The sequence below is a fragment of the Geospiza fortis genome, unplaced genomic scaffold (genome assembly GCF_000277835.1).
Source record: "Geospiza fortis unplaced genomic scaffold, GeoFor_1.0 scaffold11, whole genome shotgun sequence".
NCBI classification, from domain to species: Eukaryota; Metazoa; Chordata; class Aves; order Passeriformes; family Thraupidae; genus Geospiza; species Geospiza fortis.
In genome coordinates, this window is record NW_005054304.1 from 9091838 (window position 1) to 9106614 (window position 14777).

The following is a 14777-nucleotide window of genomic DNA, read 5'->3' on the forward strand; positions in this document are numbered from 1 at the left end:
ACGAGTGTGCATTCTGGGCTAAAAGAAAACCCTTCTGCCTCCCTTGACAGTTTTGGCAATTACCTGCTATAAAAGAATTGTGGCTCAAGTGGTAGCAGCTATAAAACTAAGATCTATATTTAAGATAAAATCTAATTTAGCATCTATGAAATTAATGCAGACTCTTTTCACAGAGTCTAAAAAGTAGATGTATGGCCAAGTCAGAGCCCCTTTGCTGACTGGTGCGAATCCTGGATTAGACAGAAAGAATACACTTATCCTTTGGAAAAGCAAGAAAAAGAAGACATTCAGGAAATTGTGGTGCTTAAGGAATTAGCTGTAAGCAGAGTAGATGGCAGCATCTGTGGGAGAGAATGCTGCCATAAATAGCAAAGTGTGGCTTAAAGAGTTGGAAATTATGGAATAGCTTTCTATTGCCATTAAGTGGAGAAAGAGTTTTTGAGTCAGCCCCATCAGGAGAACTGTCACGTAAAAAAGCAGTAGCTGACATGATCCTGAGTCATGCCCTGCAGTTACCATCCAGTTTCTGTGGCTACTTCCTGAACAAAATGATTTCTAAACAGCAGTTTTTTCATTAAATCATAGAATCATGAAGGCTGGGAGAGACCTTTAGATCACCAAGCCCAACCATCCACCCAGCACTGCCACTGTAGCCCCATAACCAGTAAACCAGCACCAGATGCCTCTCAAACACCTCCAGGGATGGTGACTCTACCTCTCCCTGGGCAAGGCAGCCTATTCCAATGCCTGACCACCCTAACAGTGAGAGAATTTTTTCTAATACCCCCCAATCTGAGGAAGAAATAGACTTTTCTCTGGGGTCTGCTTCACCTTCCCAGCCAGAATGGCTGTAGGTGTTAACTCTCAGCCACACACACTACTGAGGACTGGCTATGCCTCACAAAGCCAGAGGGAAGGTGGGCAATGTGGTCCTCAAAATGACTGCAAATAAACACTGAGTAAACCTAGGAAGAAGGTCAGTGCTTGTGGAGATTGCATGGGAAAAAAATCCCAGTTCGCTCTTCATGCTTTGTCCTCTGTCAGAGCTGGCCATTTTTTCAGTTCTTTGTCCATATCTCTGCCTCTGATCCAGCTCCCAAAATTGTTCTTAAGTGATGGACCTTGCACATCTCTCATAAACCAAGAGATGCACAAAAACTATTGTGGACCTAAAGGATGCATTAGCTCAGCCTTTTCTCGGCTGCATTTTTCTCCTTTAAATTCAGCTGAAATATTACTTATTCTTAACTTCTTTATTTCCATTGTTCTGAACTCTCTATATAAAGGGATGGCAGGGCTGCCTCTCACCTAGCTACCTCAGCTGGAGAACAACAGACAGTGTGGAGTGAATCCAACACATTCACCTGCAAGCCCCATGATGTCTTCTCCACACCCACATCTGGCACACAGGTAAGAAGCTTCATTTATCTGATCCTTATCTGCTTCCCCATTTTCAATCTGTTTCCCTTTCCCTCCATATGTTGTTTAGATCCTTGCAAAACTGTTTGCTTTAGCATCTAAAAAAAAAAGAAAAAAGCCCAAAAGCCCTATGGCATGGTCCTTCTTTCTTATCATTTTTCTAGTAAGCAATCCCTGCTTTTAAAGTGGAAAGTGTTTGTTTTAGGTTCTTTGCCATTGTTCCTCTGCTCCTGTTGAGATATTCTGGAGTTGTTCCTTTTGGTGTGCCTTAACTCATCTGCAGAGTGAAGAAAGCAGTTAGCTTGATTTAAAGGTGGTCAAGAGCCATTTTTGAGGAATGGGAAAAGGGAGGAATCCTTCAATCCTTTTTATCACCAGATGAGCTTTTTTTCACCTCTGTGGCTGGCGGCAAGACATTGGGAAGAGAACATTGTTCTCTGGAGGAGGGTTCATAACTTAATGTTAGCAGAATAACTCCACCCTGTCCCCTTTACATCTTACAGAGAATACCATTCCTTGCTCTCACTCCAAGCCTTGGGGAATTTGTGGATGCACACGTACATGGCCAAAACATAGTTTTGAGTGGAAGTGAAAGATGAACACAAGCAAATAAATAGACACTCAGAGACTGTGAGATGCTTTTTAAAGCACGAAGGGTCTAGAGCTATCTTTCCATTCAATCCCCTTCGTCACTGGGGGGGCTATTCTTAGAACAAGGGTACACCAAGTTTTCTGCATCCATTACATAAAGGCTGTGAGTAAATCTTGCTCAGTTCCTTGCTGGCCTGTGCCATTTCTCACTAGAGCAGTTTGATTATTGCCATGCTGGTTGTTGACTGGGTCTTGGACAGTCTACAGCAGGAGTAAAATGCTGCCCTTCTGATGTGCCCTTCTTTTGGCACTTGCTGCAGAGTTCTGTCCAAATGAACGTGCAGGCAGCAAATGGACATTGACCCCCTGCCTACGTGGGAGCTTAGATCAAGGAGCAGAACTCCCCCCAGTTTGTATATAAATAGAATTGTATATAAAATCCCAACACCATTAGCTTACACAAATTGTGTATGCCAATCATTCTAAAAATTCTTTCCAAGCAAGCAAATCCTCTATAAATCTAAGAGATAATCGAATGCATGTCTTGCAGTCACTTTACACCTTTGGTGATCTCATCAAAACATGCCAGTGCTCTGCCAAAATCCATGACTCTGTCTGTAAATTTTAGCTGTTCCAGGAAGTTTGTGCACCTGATGCAATGTTACTTTTATTAAACCTTCTTCTTGCTTTAGCTCTTTCTTTTAACTTAGCTAGGGTTAAGAGAGGTGTGTAGCCATTGGAATTTAACTGAATGTGAAGAATGATCACTACTGGAATGCTACATCCAATATCTTGTCCTTAGCTAGAGAAATGGATACTTCCCAAAGACTTGGGGCAGGGCAAAAGGCCATAAACTAGTAATTTATTCCTGCTATTTCAAAAGTTTCAAGGATTAAAGATTGTATTCAATATCACACGTTTTTAAGACAAAGTGATAATATAAAATTATTCCTACATTTCCTTTATATTTGATTTCTTCTACAGCAAGGTGACTTGTGTTGCACAGCCTTGTTTGCTACTTTCCTATTCTGCTCATATCACTCAGTCCTTTGTAAAGAGACTAAACACCATCCAGAAGCACCAGTGAAGTTGCCTTGTCCCAGCTGCTCTGGAGTTTGCTCCAAGATTTCAGTCTTGCAAGGCTGCAAATATCCACCCTTAATTTATTCCACCCTCTCTCTGGGATAGGAAAATCCCACTAAAGTTATTTATCATCAAAAATAAGAAAACAGATTTTTGGCATTAGCACAGCCAATGGGACATCTAATACTTTCTGTTTCAAAATTTACTCTGACTAACTCTGCAAGAAGCCCTTCTACAATCCCATGCATACCTTAACACTTTTACAGACATTAATTTATTTTAAATCCCTAGTTTTTTGGAGAATTTTACCAACTTAATTTTTTTTTAGCCATCCCCTTTTCTTGCAGTTTGTTTTGTAGCTTACCAGGCAGTCCTAGATCTGACGTTTTCCTGAACTTTAGGGAGATAAAATCTATTTCCTTTCTGCAGTCTGGCAAAGGAACTCTTGTATCCAGGAGAGCTGTGGAGCGAGTCTTACAGCACCGTTGTTTTTTTTTTTTTTTTTGCTAATATGCTTCATTTTGTCCTGGTTTTCATTGGCATCTGCATCCACCTCCATTATATGAAAAGCTTATTTACAATCCTGCATATATCAGGGCTTGAAATAACTATATATGGCTCACTATTTTCCCCACACATTTTCTCTTAAGTCAGACCTTACTAACAGGATCTCAAGTGACTGACTACAATCCCTGGCTGCTAGAGATGTCCCCAGTTTTGGCAGTCACAGTTTGGTGTGCCCACCTTGCTGAATTCAGCCCCACTAGCTGGCACTTGTGATGAGAGCTGTCCCTGGCAGCACAGGGACCTGCCCCAGCCCCATTCGTTGTGTGCCTACCCAGGGATCAGAGCATTCCTGACTTCCCAAGAAATCACTGGAAGGTCAGACAGAACACTATGCAGATGAACTGCTCAAATTCTTGCAGAAAGATGAGTGAAACAGGGTGGAGGAAGTTATGCAAAACTCTGGCTAGACAGACCCCAAAAAAGAAAAAAACATAAGCCCACGCCCTCTGTCTGGTGATCCTGATGACTGAGCAACAGTGGAAATGTGTTTATTTGCCAAAAAGAGCTTCCCTAGTGCTTAAAAGGAGCTGTGTACACTCATCCCTGTCTTTTCGGTCCTCTTAAGCACTTGCATCTCCAGTGCAAGGAATGAAAGGCTGGTCAAAATTCGTCACTGGAATGAAATGTGAGTTTCCTGCCTCACTCATCCTCTCCCTCTTCCTTTCTCTATGAATAGATAAGGAGGTGGTTCTCTCCAGAAGGGTTGTTTGCTTTGTGAGGCATTTCAATTGAGTGCCCGAGGCTGTAAGGTTAATGCTGCAGGACAGGGTGTATTGTTTCTCAAGTCAAGTTCTGATTTGTGCAAGAAGGAAAAAAGTCATTTCTCATACTGTTTTCTCCTCTTGTAGACAGATGGTTAGAAGCGATTTTTTGCAAAGGTTTTGGTGAGACATGGAAAATGTACTCTGTTGTCTCTGTTTGCAATCAGCCCTTCTCGTATTTTTTCCTTCTAATCAACTATTTTGAAATAAGTCTGATTAGCCTACTCCTAGCACATATTTTGGATTATGGCATTGTAAAATGTTTTGTGCTGTGTATGTACTGCATACACAATATAGTATTTTCTTAAATCTATTATCGATTATTTTTTCCTTTGGCACTTCCTGTCGCATAAACAGAGATAACTGAATTTGGATGTGAATTTTATGGGTGGAGAGGGAAGGAAAAGAGGAGGTGGAGGGGAAAGGAGCAGCAAATTGTTCTGCAAAGAATCTCTGGGCTGGAGCCATGCTTTTGTTTGAAAACATAGATATATATACCCAGTGACTGCTAATGTTAAGAATAGCATAATGGCAACAATCTATGAGAAGGCCTGAGCTATAGGTCAGGTAGCTATTAATGAAAAGCACCTATGGCACCCAAGTGTCACTTGCCACATGTTGGATTCATGTCTTGGTGCCAAAGGTTGTTTGTGGGATGAGGGAAACCAGCCCATAGAGGTTAATCTGGTAATTCTTGTATGGGCCTCTGTCTCCACAGAAAATTGTCATAATCCCCTGACTGGTCCAGTGAGAAACATACTGAGCTTAGGTGAGCATTGCTGCCCTGTTAGCAGAGGCCTGGGAGCAGTCTGGGGTGGGGGAAGGAACAGGGTCCATGCTTATGATGTGGTTGTGTCCCATGGAGGGAGTTTTTTGAGATTTTTCCCTGCTGGGCTAGGAGTGGTGGAAACCTTGCCCACAAAAGAGAGGTGGAAATATTTTTATAGCTGCTTGTACTTGCATTTCCCTGGATTATTCAGCTACTGCAAGGATGAATGCAGTAATACTTGCAAGTTACTCAGCTACCATGGTGTTGCAAGCTATATGAGGTAATAGAGAAATATTTCATTCATTTCCAGGGACCAGCTCACTGGCCCTTTTCCAGCAGCACTGTAAACTTGTAAAACTGATGGATCAGTTTCCCAGGAGTCTTTATTACCAAGACTTCTGACTTCTCAGCAACTGGAACAGCCTTGTAAACTATTCAGAACATGCAAGATGCTTAAAATAAGCTTGCAATTAGCGTTCCCCAGGGTCTTGTGCTGGGCTTCTTTTCCCAAAGACTCTTTTCTGTCATATTTAGCACACAGAATTGGATAAGGCTCTCTTGGGGCTTATCTCTGTCAACAGGAAAAGGGCACTTCTAAATGAAATTAAGCGCTACTGCTCCCTTCCTCAAAGGCAAACCCACTGCAATGACTAAGTTATGTCTCCAACCAGTTGAAAAAATTCCAAACATTGGGATGACTTGGATCCGCTTCCTGAAGGGCTTAGCACAAATATGTGTATAACTGAATTTCAAACATAGTTCTGCATGTGAATTAAACTCCACAAAACACCATTACTTTGGCTTTTGCCATATAAAGTATGAACTCATGTCTCTCTCAGCTGTCCTACTTTGATATTCTTGTCCCTCTGTGTCATTAAGGCAACCACTTCCTGAGTGAAGCCATCTTCTGTTTGCTGGTACCCAGAGCACAGACCAGGTACATCATCCTTACACATGGGATAGTGGATTCCTTTTTCATTTTCTTAAAGGCTGTCTTTGGAGAGAGTCTGTTTTTGAAAGTTTATAAAATCTTTAGACATCTAAGGATTATATATATATAAATATATATAAAATATATAGAATATGCTATAAATACATATGTAAGATAGATGACACAAGGCTATTCTGGTAACACTATTTTTCCCCACTAAAAAGGAAAAAACAAATTGCCCATGCATACTTCTGGATGATGAAAGCCACGAGCTGTGCCCTTCCCCTTCAGTTTCAGGCAAATAAAAAAACCAGGAGCAGAAGAACCACTTTGTTCCCCAGCCCTGCCCCCGGGTGTATAAATAGCAGGCCAGGCAGTCCTGTGCCCGAGTGGCTGCTGGAGTTCCACTCATTCCAGGCATCTTTGGACACCCTCTTATCAAAACAGAAAGGCTGACTTCACTCCCGCTCTCCCCTGATTGATTTCACGTTGGAAACAGGTAACAGACAGCTTCCATTGTCCTTGAATTAGTCACCTACTTCCAGAGGTCAAACAAACAGGCTGAAGGTCCCGAAACTCATTTCAGCTAATTGCTGCCAAAATTCCTTCTCAGCGAAGTAAGCAGGGGCTGGAGCAGTCCCGGGTGACAAATGCTCTCCAGAGAGAGGGACACAAACCATCCCGAGCAGGCTAACGAGGGGTATCGAGCTACACGGCTGGGGAGGAGGCGAAATGCGAGACAAAGTCCAGTGCCAATTTTAAACTCAGGAGCCAGAGCCACAGAAAGTTCCTACTTGATTTTAATAGGCTTTGAAGTTTTGGTCAAGCTGAGGTGCAGCTGAGCAGTGGCATTAGGACATGGCTGTCAGATTGAATCCTGGAGTCCTGGAGGCTCAGTTTTACACTGGGCACCAGCATGGTCTTTACTTGCTGAAAGCTTTCTGGCATCAACACTTCCTACCAGCTCTCTGCTTTTGTATTTTTAGAAACAATGTGAGTTTAGACGCAATAGGTGGTGGCTGGAACTTTTCACTCTTCTCCCTCTCATTTTCACTGTTTTCTCCTTCAAGCTGTTTTCAAGCTGTTTCTTTAACTAGTCTCTAATATATTTTTCTGTCACTTCGCAGAGACACTGCAGGTACTGCTGTGCAACCTGTGTCATGCATTTCAACAGGTACACCGTGCCTAAAATGATTGATGTCACTGTTCTACCACTCCCATGTATTCTTTAGAGTGAAAGCTTTGAGAGTGAGAGGATTGTTTCACTGTGCTTTGGAGGGTGGTTCTCATGCAAAGAGAGGGAAAGTGCAGACGTGTGCCCAGCTAATAGGTTGCAGGCACTTAATGTTCCTCCAAAGTACTGTCAGCTCCTGTTTAACCCTGGATTGATTGATGTGACTCCACGTCCCACCTGCAGCTGCGTAGATGCTGAGGACAGGCAGCTCCTAGAACCAATTGCATCAGGTCCTGCTTCACTTGCAGTTGTTTATATATAGCCTGACCTCTACAGGAAGCGGCTGGTACGTTTTTCCATATGTGGGTATAGTAAATAAGCTCAGAGACCAGCTGACCTATCCATAGGTTTGATTTATCCAGGTTAGGTGACCACCCTGCTCATAGGAAGCATGGATGAGAAATACTTCAACAACAGCATTTTCTTTCTTTTCCACTTTCCTTAAATTGTCTCTTAAATTGTCTAAGAGAGTATTTTACCCTTGCTTTAACAGCCTTAAACTCTAAAATACTGTTTCTCCATTTCTACTGTTTCTTTGTTCCCTATCCTGTTTTGAAACAAACAGGGATCTCAGCAACCTGCTTTAGCTGAAGATGTCCCTGTTCATTGCAGAGGAGTTGGACTAGACGACCTTTTAAGATCCCTTCCAACCAAAACTAGTCTGTGACTCTATGACACCGCTAAGTGCTCTGCTTCTGCTGCCTTGTAAACATCAGCAAAATGATGTGCTATGTCTAAGACATCGGGAAATGTAATTTAATACTGGCTCTCTCTGTTTCCATCTCTGCTCAGACCTCTTAGCAGTCTTTGACTCCTGTGGCTCTGGTCTGAACATCTCTCCAGACAGAGCTCACAGCACTTCTGCGCTTTCCTCCCAGCATGCCTTCTTGCTCTTGCCAAGGGCAGCCTGTGTCAGACTAACCTCACAGCTGTCCTGTCACTGAGGTTATAAACGAAGTCAATGTGTCAGATTTCATTCATCCAGGCTTCAGGACAGCATCTCATGTTCTGCTTCTATCCTTACACTGCCAAAGCCATTCATTTTCCTGCCAGGTGAGTAGAAAGACTGCAGCAGGGAAGACTGCAACAAGAAGTATGATGCAGAAAGGTAGTTAATGGAGTTTGTTTATATATTTGTATATAATTATATAAATATATGGTTATTAAAATTAAAAGGGTCCTGAAAGCTTTCCTGCTTAACATTCTCACAGTAAGCTGGGCACAAAGACTGCAAGTTTGCTAATGACATTTGTGGATGACAGAAGTTGGGAGGCCCTATCAGGAGGGAGGAAGATCTGAAAAATGTTATGGGAAGAACAACAATGTAATGGAGTTGAATTTAGAAGCATAGATAAGAAAAGCAGACATATGGATGTAATTTATCAGTAAACTGAAATTCGGAGAAAAATAGGAAAATGTTTAATCAACTGGGCAATTCTCCAGTAGCTTTGGAGCACCATTATGGTTTTCTTTGGAGAGGGAAATGTCATTCTGGGACATGCAAATCAAGATGTTTCCAGCGGAAACGCTAAATCCATGGCAGAAGATGACATCAGTAAGGTGTCCATAGGACACTACATATGATTTTGATGTCTCATGCACATGGAAAATACAAATCCGAACAGGTGTAAGGAAAGGCTACTGAGATCACCAGGAGTGCCACGATCTTTCCTTACAAATGGAGGCCGAGGCAACCTCGGCTTGTTCAGTCCAGGAAAAATTAAGGTTGACACGGGATATGGTTTCCCTCTAAAAATACCCAGGAGTCAAACAGCAGTGAGGGAGAACTATTTAAACCCATATGTGACTAAACTTAGTCTGGAAATGGCAGGTTGCTGGACATTAAAACAAACAGAGGCAAGAACAGTCTTCCGATGGGAACAGCTGAGACAAGAAAAGCACAAGCACTTCTGAGATGTAAATTCATTTGGGAAGAAATGCTGTAGCATTTCAGGAGGAAAAGACTCAGGCTTGATGGCTCCTGGATCCACCCAGGGAGGGCACAACTGTTTCTGACAGTGAGAGGTGCTTCTATGTACCTGTGGTCCCTTCTGCCCCTCTTGCTCATCTTGATTTATGCACAGAATTTTGACCAAAATATCAGAACAATGCAGGTTTCAGTCTTCTGGGGGTGACACCCAGATCTGTGTGGCAGCCAACCTTGCAAAGTCAACAAGGAACTGGTGTTTTCACAAATAAATCATCGCAAAACAATTCACACCTAAATATGACACGGGTGTGTACAAATTTGGTTCAAATTCTTAAGATATATAAATACAAGCTTCTCTGGTGGGTGTTTCTTTGTTTTCCTGCTGTTCTCCTCTGTCAGTAAAGTTTACCTGTATTTTATTTACTGTGGGAATAGCTATTAGTTGATATAATATTTTATGTGGGCAGCAGTTAAAATAAGATCTCCTGAGCATGTTCTCTGATCTTACTGCTCTCATGCCTGTTTTGTATTTCTCTGGGGAAAAAAACCCCAAACAACTCTAGAGGTGGTTAAAAAGGCCTAGAGAGGTTTCTCTGTATGCACAGATTTTTGTATGGCTTTACCTAAGCGGTTATACAATCCAGGGCAACTAAGTCAATCCAACAGAAAAGATAAGTTGATTTTTTTCCCCCCTTAGTTTTCTTCCAAACACTTGTAAATGTATTGTTAGACCTGTTGATACAGTGGGGTGTCACTGCTTTGGACTATGATCATTTTTGTACCAGTTCAGTTGTGTGAGCTGGCTGAAGGGCTTGGACTTGAGGATGATGTGGGGTTGTGGTGGGGGAGCCCCAAACCTGGGCGTCTGCTGGGTGCCCAGGCCGAGCAGCAGCACAGACCCTATAAAAAGCCTGTGCTTTTGTGAGTGAGTGGTGCTGCTAGGAATAAAGCAGGGGAGCTGCCTGCTCACCTGCTGTGCCCCCTGTCCAAGCCCCTGTGCCTGGCTGCTCTCGACCTGCCAGGCTCTTCCTGCTGCAGCTTGCACCCACTGCCTCCCTTGCCAAGGCAATCTATCACGCACAAATCTACAGGCAAAGCTGCACCTCCTCTCCCGTGGCATTAATTAATATAAATAACTGCAAGGATCACTCTGAAAGTGTGGCTGTTTACCTGCCAAGCCCTGCTTAATTGGTATTCGTAGTGGATCTCAAACATAGCTCAAAGACATCACTCAGCAAGCCCTTCCTGCACAGCTGATGGACTGTAATTAAACCACACCAAGGCACAGGTTTCTGCATTAACCATTCCTTGCCATTAAGGAAAAGGAAATCAGGGCAGGCAGCTCCCTTCAAGGTAAGAGCGGGAGAATTGAAGGCATTACTCCCCTAACTCTGCCAAAAAAGGTAAATCTAATTTTTTTCCGCCCTCCTTTTTTCTTCCCATGTATTCTCTATTTGAAGAAGCAGAAAGGGCTGTGTCAGCCTGGGGTAGAGTAATCCAGTAGTTAGTTGTTAGTAGCAGTGAAGGAATTTGGAAGAACTGGTTTCAATTCTTTGACAGTTGATTCCTTGCATGTATAAATGTTTATTGCCTCTGGTCACCATCTGTAAAATGAGGCTAATGCTTCACAGCAGGGCTGTGAGGATGAAGCTGTTCAGGTTGTGACGTTCTGAGAAGCTTCAGATTGATTTCAGTCCCTAAATTGGGCCATGTTTAATGTGATAAGAAGATAATCTTAAGCTTCTGAAAAGGTTAATTGTGTTTCCCGGAATGAAGAGGTTTAGTTGCTGTTTCATTGGTTTGGACACACAAAGTAGAAATGTTTAACCTGTGGCATGGGCTGTGACATCCACATAGGTGGTCCTTCTCTTACCTGAGGAGGAGGGAACAAAACAGATATTCCTTGCTTAGAACCAGGACTGACCAGGCTCCAATGTGTCTGCTCAGTCACTAGAAAGGAGTCCGGTAATAACATACATTTCCCCTGTTTATGCAATTTACCAAGATTCTAGAGACACTGTAAATAAGAAAGTATTTTATTAGTAATTATTAATTTCTCTTTACAAAGAACAGCACCAGTAAATAAAAACTAAAGAAGGCTTGATTAGCTAAAATAAAAATCGGGGTATAAAAAATACTAATAAATCCATTTATAACATTAAGAGCTTCAGTGGCTAGAGTGGGAACACCAACATTGTTAACTTTTCAATCTGATGAAAACCGCGGGTTTAAAAGCTGTCATGATCACCGAGATGGGGAGCAAACTGCTGTCAGAGAGACACAGCTACAGCAGAAGTAACACAAGCAAACATGCTCCGTGAGAAAATGGGCTGATGACAAGTGGTGAAGACGGTCAGCACAGCTGCGGGGAGAACAGGGCTCTAAGAGGTGAGAAAAAAAGGTGACAAGTAAGAGAAAACTTGACCATCAGGGTTTCTTTGGCTGACAAAAATGTCCCAAGGTGAATTGGGTGGGTGTAGCTGCCCGGCTGGCTGGGTGCTGAACCTCCTGCCAACCACATGGCTTCTCCCATGCGAAGAAGTCTTTGGGCTAACTGGGCTTATTGTGGTAAGGATGTATGAGAGGACGCAATTCAGCACAGGCTATCTTTCTGAAACAGGACAGGAAAAACAGAACGAAACAAACAACAAAACCACAAAACACCAAACAAACAGAAAAATAAAAGTTCTTCTATGATACCAGCTCTAGGTGGTTTGGGCTTCACTGCGACCAACGTGTAACAGCTTGTCCTGTCAAAAGTTGACTGCAGTCTCTGCTTCTCAGAAACACATAGAAATTATCTAATTTATTGTATTTTTTGGCGGCAGAGCTATCTTGGAACTGGAAATAAGCTATTATGTTCCAGATGATATTCACATTAACGTCTTTAGAGAGAGGATTACTTTGTGCCGAACAGCAGTTATACACTAAATGTAAATATTTACACTAGCTTTACCTTTGGAAAGCAAAAGTGAAAGTAGCAGTGCAGTAAAAGCACAGCTTGTAGTTCAATGTTTTAGCACACAGAAAGGTAATGTTACATTAAGTGGTGTTTAATTAAAAATAATTCGACAGTGCATTGTTAATCTGTTCATAATTTATGGGCTACTTTTCCCATTTACGAATACCTCTCTCTACTTCACCACCGCAGGTGATATTCTCTGTCAGTTTTGTAGGGCCCGTTACCAGGCACCTAAGGCATTTCATTAGCATTTAAAGGAGACTTAAGTGCCTGAGTAATTCTGACATAGGCTGTATCTTCCTGGCTAGCTGACTACTGCATTTAATTAATTTCCAGACTCTTTCCTTCCTTGTTCCGAGGGGAAGATGTAAGCTCTGTCTAAAATCCGGTAGTGGCAGGAAGAACAGGCAGGCCACAGTTCTAGCTGCTGCCGAGGTTTCTTGCTTGGCTTACTATCTCTAATTTTGCTATTCATCTTAATGAAAAGCTTTCTCTCAAAGAGGAGAATATTCGAAAAGCGACCAAGAATGGAGCGATCTCGAGCTAATGAGTTGCCTCTATTTCCGTGCCCTGTGTCTGGAGGCAAAGGAAAACAGATTCACTTGTTACAAACTGATCACGCCACAGAGAAGTGATGACGGACCTAAGGATGAGACTGCCAGCTCTGAGCTGGGAGTGGCACTGGCCCTGCTGCGATGGGTGGGTGTGGAGTAGACGGCATGCAGGCTTGCCGGGGCTGAAACCTGCTGCAACACCAAGCAGCAAAAGTCTCTCTGCACGTCCTTCTTCGGTCGTGATGAATTAATGTAATACTGTCTTGAGATGCTGCATGCGCAAGCTACTTCTCCAACAGGAAAAGCGGAAGGCTTTGGGAGAACTGAAGTTGAAAAGGATGTTTTTCACTAACGTGGCAAAGTGCAAAATCAAGCAGGACCACAGGCTGTGTGCCATGGTGAGCTGAGAGCAGGTTGCTACCCAAGCAGGCAGCACAGGGACATGCTGACACTGGAGATCCAATGTGAGTCACACCGGGGTGTAGGGTCCTGGAGCTTTTTCTACTCTAATAAATAAAACAGCTTGAGAGTGACCCACAGCCCTTGTGACACAATGAAAAATCCCTCTGTTGGGTAATTTTTACCTCCATGAATTAAAATCATGTGAAAGGTTGTTTGCGTAACGGGGATTTTTAGTTTTGCCCGATTGGAGAGACTTAATAGGAAAAGAGCAGACTAAGGAAGGAAGATTTCTGAAACAGTGGTTTGGCTACAGTAGTGGGAGGTTTAGATGCTTTTCTTTTGAGATGCTGTTTGAGGCGCATTTGTCCTAATTAAAGACACACAGCTCAGTGTTAAAACACTGTTAAAATCCCCTTGTTAAGGTTCACTGAGCCAGGGCTCAGAGGATGGGACAGGCCCTGGTTTCATGCACACCCAGGCACCTAGGGCACAGGTTTTCTAACCCAGCATCAGCTCCAGCCTGAGGGCTCCTGTTTCGGGTAGCCTGTGGGAGCAACAGGCACAGCAGGGCCAAAATCAGGCTCAGGGCTGCACAAGTGACAGTAAAAGCAAGGGACAGTGCTCTGGGGCCAGAGGGGTGAGGTAGGGCTGTCCATTATGAGGAATGAGTGTTGTGTTGGATGGTGATAAATAAGAATTTAAAGCTTTTTTCTGCACTCCTTCTCCACAGTAAAGCCATGCTTGAGGAGGGTCCTGAAATCCTTTGAATCCAACTGATAATGGCACTGTTAAGTAGATGCACATTTCTTTCACAGCCATTTTTACTTGTAATGACTTCTTGTCGTGTGAAGTTTGGCAGGAACCTCAAGGCTCACCAAGGTGAGGTGCAGCTGAATGTGACTCCGAAGCACCGCTGTTGTTTCATCTTCTCCCTCTTCCTGCCTCTCCCAAGGCAGCGGCCGTGGCTGGGGCTGGCACGCCCAGCACTGCTGTCCCAGCCAGCCCGCCCCGCTCCACGGATTGATTCCCAGCTGCATTCCCAACTGGACAGTCCTCGTGTTAAAGAATTAGTCCTATAACAATCTGATCAAGCATCATCTTAGAACCTGGTTCATTTAATGGACCCACTCCTACAGCGAGGCTGTGCCAAAGACCTTAATTTCTGGCGGATCCCTTCCAATTTCAAAGAGCTGATCTTATGCATGGCTACTCTATACCTGTTTGTTCTTGTGCCAGCCTCCTGTCAGCTCCAACAGCTCTTCTGCCTCGCCGCCGTTCCCCCGCTTTGATGTCCTCAGGGGGCGAGTACATCCCTGTCATTCCTCACATTAAATCAGCCAAAGTCCCTCTTTCCGTAGGCTCTCCTGCTCCGTTGCAGGCTGAGGGGCTTCCCCCCACCCCTGCCCGGCTCCGCAGCCTTTCCCTCAGGACGGGCACACGGGGAGCGGCCCCTTGCGCCTCGCAGGTGCGCCCGCAGCTGCGTCTGCGTAAATCAAAGCGGGGCGAAAGGGAGCGCTCCCCTGTTAAAAACCAACCAAAACAACCCAAACCACACGGCAAACCTGCGCACCGCG